This window comes from Bacillus rossius, unplaced genomic scaffold, assembly GCF_032445375.1.
Source record: "Bacillus rossius redtenbacheri isolate Brsri unplaced genomic scaffold, Brsri_v3 Brsri_v3_scf223, whole genome shotgun sequence".
Taxonomy (NCBI): Eukaryota; Metazoa; Arthropoda; class Insecta; order Phasmatodea; family Bacillidae; genus Bacillus; species Bacillus rossius.
Window position 1 is genome coordinate 40,001 of NW_026962397.1, and position 5,819 is coordinate 45,819.

Consider the following 5,819-nt stretch of genomic DNA (forward strand, 5'->3'; position numbering starts at 1 on the left):
TTGGGAACACCACGTGCCGTTGGCACTACTATTTTGCACCCTACAGAAAAAAATTTTTTTTTAAAAATTTCAATTTTAAATTTTTTTTTCCCCCACAATCACCACATTTCCCCCCCCCCCCCCTAACACACACACACACACACACTCACTCTCTCTCAATCAATCAATCAATCAATCAATCAATCAATCACTCACTCAATCACTCACTCACTCACCCACCCAGCAGCAGCTGTGAATCTTTGCATGTGTATACCTCATACAAAATTCAAAGTGAAAAAATAAATAGATAAGTGTATATGTATGTATGTATGTATGTATGTATGTATGTATGTATGTATATATATAATATATATATATATATATATATATATATATATATATATAAACACACACACACACACCTATTTTGAAGTTTCTCTGTTTCAGTGGGCAGTTATGTATAATAATGAGAGATTCAAAAAGACGTTGATAACAATGTCATCAATGCCTGTTTAGTGTGCTCATTTGTTGGATGGTCGGCAGCAATACTAGAGGTGGTACAGCTGTAACCTGTAAAATTGTACCTGCAATGTGTTGTGTATGGAAAAAAATAAAAATTATATCATCTAAATTTTTGTTATCCAACAATAACCTTCCCATCAATGCATGATGTCACAGTAGCCATAGCTCTACTCTTTCTGCCATATAACATTGGGGGAAAAAAAAAAAAAAGGAGCTATTAGAATAATAACAAAAGATAAAAAATCATCTAACTGCAGACCAAAATTCAAAAAACTTAAAGTCCTGACTGCCATAAATGAATACGTTCTAGAAACTTTTTATTCATTCTTAAGAAAAAGAAGAAAAAAAAAATTATTATTTTTTTTTTTTTTTTTTTTTTTTAGATATTCGCACATAGGTATAACACCAGAAATGCTAGTAATTTGAGGATAGTTGAACATAACACTAGGCGATTTGAAAATGGACTAAATTACTTGGGAGTAAAACTTTACAACTTAATATCACAGAAAATAACTAAAACAATTTACCAGTATTAAAAAAAAAACAGTAAAAAAAATTCTTCTAGAATATCCTACCTACCCTCTGAAGCTATTCTTTAATTTGATTGATAATAGAGAAATTGAACTGTTAATTTGTTGAATGGACTTGTGATAACAGCTGCTTCATGTTTTGCATAAAGTTAAATTGTGTAACATGTTATGTATTTTTTTTTTTTGAAATTTTTTTTCTTGGTAACTTGCATCATGTAAATATTAATTGTCTGCACATACATGTTCTATATCCCGGAGCCTTGACTCCACGTGGGATCAACAGAACAAAAATACAAAAAAAAAAAAAAAATCCAGCTCACTAATCTAGGTGCATTTTGCTAACAATATTTGGAATATATATATATATTTTTTTTTGTGTAACATGCAAATTCTGTATTATTCTGCACACATTATTTATAATCTTCTATCATTTTCTTAGATAATAACTATTAATTCATAAAATAGATTGTGTGTGCATAACCTCCTGGAAACATTTGCACTTACCTCCTACTTTACTTTTTCATTTAAGCAATCCTATTCGCATGTATACACTTAGGTTGCAGCATCGAAATTGTGTAAAATTCAAAGTGTGTATTGCCTGAAAAAAAAAAAAAAAAAAAAAGACATACCAAATATTTGCATACAGCGACACACTACATATTTGCACACAGTGGAGTTTTGCGGTAATTAACCTAGCACAATTTACCACACGCAATCACACGCCCGCGATGAGATAACACACTCGCTGTTTTCCTGTTGACCGGCACGAGGAGTAAGAAAAATTGATATTTACACGAGCACACACTCCCACACTAGTCACAACGTCGGTCATCAAGTTGTGTTGAAAATTCCTGTAGCCTCTGTTTTCCCAAATGATTTCACTTAAAATTTCATTTAACAAGACCATAAACAAATTTACAATACTAATTTCTTAAACAAACACTTCAGCGAACAAGTGACTGTCGCATTCATTACAAAGCTTACAACTTAACAGATGTTTCCGATGTGAAATAAAATAAGAAAATGTTTTACAACCAACCTAGAACATTTAGTCAAAACGTTTTTGTCCTGGTTTATGATTATTTTCCGTGACATGAATGTTTCAAAACTAATAAAAATACGAATGCAGCCAAATATAATGAAGTTAGCACATAAAAGACGACTTAAAATATTTCATTTTTCGAGAATTGGCAGAGCAAGAACGCACAGGTCCAACGGAAATTTCTTTAAAGATAAACGACCATCGGACAAAAACACCCCCTCCCCTCATCCTCAAAAATACGTGAATAATATACTTTTTCAATTATATTTTTATCGTTTTTTTTTTTTTTTTTTAATATACTCATTAAAACTTCAAAATAAGCAGGTACTCGTGTGTTTTTCTCTCTACAATGTACCTGATCTCGGTGCGTAAACCTACATCATTTAGAGATGGAATTAATGTACACATACAAGTAAAATTTTGTTCCATTGTAAAATTGAGAGAAAGAAGGTTTTCCAAACGCATTAAGTATGGAGACTTTAAATAAGATTACGAGCTTATAAATGTTTGCAACGAAATAAAGTGACCATGTATCTGCAATTTCAAAAATATTTTTGCTCTGCTAACCTCACATGCAAGCAAGTAAAAATAACCTCACAACTTACTTACCTCTCTCAATTTCGCAGTACCAAAACATAGAAGGGATAAATAGGATAGTTTTTATTCGAAATCCTGCAAGAGTTTTAATTTTTATTAAAATATTTCTCCAATGTAGCATGTGTGTGGAATACTTCATCAGCAACTTGCATCTGCACCTTGAGTGAATTGAAGGGCAGCCAGTTTTAAAAGCTAAACAGAAACTGCACTCTTGAGAATGCATCAGATCCAAGTGAAATGCTTGTTGTGTGTACAGTTAAAAGTTTTATTATTCACACAATGAAAATGTAAACAAAATTTACTCACAATAATAATCACATCATCCTTGGAGGTGCACGAAGAAAGCCATTCCAGGTGGCACTGAACAAGGTGATTTGCTAGTGCTTCCACAGCAAACAGCCTTCATGAAATTATCTCCACATTTTCAGCATACTATACACTAAAGTATACCTAAGTTAATTTAACCATTTTCAAGTGATTCCAGCACAAATTACGTATTTGATTCCTTGAATAACATCTGCAAATGAAAAGTTCCCTGTTTGGTGTAGCAGTAAATTTAAACAGCTCGCAGTGCAAATTAAACAGTGCAGCTGCCATAAAAAAATTACACTATTAGTGGAACTGCCCATTATGTCATCGTAGACTGCTGACATTTAGAAAACATTGAAAAATCAGTGCTAAAGAAGCCCTACATTACTTTCGCTGTCCAAAGTGCGCTGCTCCCTACGTGAGCAAGTCTCTCCCTAACCCGGACCCCTCCCAAACACACTTAGTTTTAACTTAGGTTAGGAAAAAAAAAAAAAAAAAAAAAAAAGAGAGAAAAGAAAATGGAAAAGAAGGAGTTCCAGCTGCGCTTCGGTAGAGGACGGACGTGTCCCGGAGCTGCTCGCCGTGAATTTATAGATCGTCGACGCCCAAGCTGTGGTTAGCACTTCTTAGTGCTACCCAGCGGTGTACTGAAAGGTGCCTGTGTGCTACATGCGCACAGGCGGTAAGAGAGAGCTGCGGTAAAGAGTAAGTTATTGGCAACCAACAACTCGGCAACACCCGGGGAGCTAGCTCCCCTGTAGCCTAGCCTGAACCCGGCTAACTTAGCCCCGGGGGACGGTCAGTGGGTGGACCCGAGCGTAGGCTACCACGACGACATGAGCGACGCTGTCGAGATGACAGAAAGCGAGGCCCCCTCAGGGCCTAGCTCCGATCAATCCAGTGGCTGGAGTGTTGCCACTGGTAAGCGCAACAAGCGCCTGCACACGGAGGTGTCCGGTGCAGGCAGCAGCGACGACGAGGCGGGCCCCTCCCCCCCTCGCCCACAACCAACTGCAGGCCATGCCGCCGGAGCTGCGGCACCGCCCAAAAAGCTCCGAGTGAAGCCCCTGTTCGTGTTTTTAGACCAGGGGCACACGTACCCAAGGGTATACACCGCCCTCAAGCAGGCCCTGGCGGAAAAGTTCACCTGCCAAAACCGCGGCAAGGACGAGATCCAGGTCAATCCTGCGTCCGTCCCGGACTACCAAAGGGCAGTCCAGGCCCTTAAGGCGATAGGCGCCCAGCACTCCGTCCTCCTTCAGAGAGACGAAGTGCCCAAGAAATTCGTCTTGCGCGGAGTACACCGCCACACCCCGACCGATTTCCTCCAGGAGGAATTTGCAGCCCTGAACCTGCCTGTCCAGAACCACTGGTTCTTGGAGAACAGGCTGCGCAGGGAAAAATGCGACGCCCTGGTCATTGAGGTGCCTCAGACGTGCGATTCTGAGCGCATCTACTCCCTGACAGAGTTCGGCGGCATGCTGGTGCGTGTCGTCGACTACAGGCGCCCCTCAGGCCCCGCCCAATGCAGCGTTTGCCAACGCTATAACCATGTTGGCAAGGCCTGCCACGCGGCCCCTGTGTGCCGGTGGTGCAGCGGGCCACACCGCGCTCCCGACTGCCCCAATGGGGGCAACCAGGAGCACAAAAAGTGCGCGCATTGTAAGGAGGCACACTGCGCAAACTACAAGGGCTGCCAGGTCTATAAAAAAGAGACCCGCAGGCACCTTCCGCCCCAGGTACGCAAGCAGCGCGAGCAACAGTCTCGCCGCGACCTGCGCGAAAACAGGCGCGCTGCAATGCAGCCCCAGCCGCAACCGATGCCACGGCCCCCTCCGGGCTTCTCTGGCCCCCCGAGGCAAAACCCCTGGGGTCCACCGAGGTACCCTCCTCCCCAGAGCTTCGGCGACTACCTGCAGCAGGCAGGTGGCAACCGATTCGCGCCCCTGGAGCAGCACTGCGAGCCCAGCTACAACGAGCTGGACTACCCAGTGCTGGCGAACAACCCCTGGCAGCGGAAGGGGTTCAAAAAACACCCGACGGGCCACAAAAATGGCCAAGGCAAACCCCCGCGACCCACTCAGGAAAGGCCCCCGCAGCCTGGGCAGGACAGGCCGCGACAGCCTGCCCAGGATAAGCTCGTAGCAGCTAAGGCTGCGCCAGCCCCGGCGAAGCGCACGACCGCGCTCTCCCGGCCGCAGGTAGCCCCGGCACCTGAGACGAGCATGGCGGTAGACGCAGCTCCAATGCTGCCAACTGCACCGCCCGCGCCCCCACAGCAGCCAGCCTCGAAACCGGGCCTGGCTGACTTCCAGAAAGTGCTCGAACAGTCGCGCACTTTCAACACGGATGAAAATCTGGCGGCCACAATCGTCCCCATGTGCCAGCTTATGGTTATATGGTGCGACCCATCTGTTTCCCTAACAGAAAAAGTCCATGCGATGATGGGCTTCGTCCAGACACTGGCTGCCAAGCTCAATGGCAGCTCGTAATCCGGCCCAGTGTTGCATACCAACCGCGGCCCATAGTCTTAAGTCCCTCCTATTCTGGAATGCACGCGGCATTAAAAATAAAATACCGGAATTAATTCACCACTTAGAAAAATACAAAATAAAAATAGCTGCGATTAATGAAACCCACTTAATTCCGACTGATAGAATTACTATACTAAATTATGCAATCTATAGGCGCGACAGAGTTAATCAAAGAGGAGGGGGAGTAGCCCTTATTGTCCATAAAAGCATAAAAAACACTGAATGGCAGCTCCCCGATTTTCAGAATCTCGAAGCAGTAGCAATTAACTTAACTATTAACAGGCAAAACATAAAAATTATTTCTAT

General features: G+C 42.8%; 1 non-coding gene across 1 annotated transcript in view; it reads left to right on the forward strand.

Moving 5' to 3' along the window:
* The window catches only part of LOC134543870 (5S ribosomal RNA), a 119-nt gene extending 94 nt beyond the window's left edge, over nucleotides 1-25 (forward strand). Inside the window, exon 1 of the ribosomal RNA XR_010077318.1 lies at nucleotides 1-25. This exon is cut by the window's left edge and continues 94 nt beyond it. This is a non-coding gene — a ribosomal RNA (5S ribosomal RNA).
* The last annotated feature ends 5,794 nt before the right edge of the window (nucleotides 26-5,819 follow it).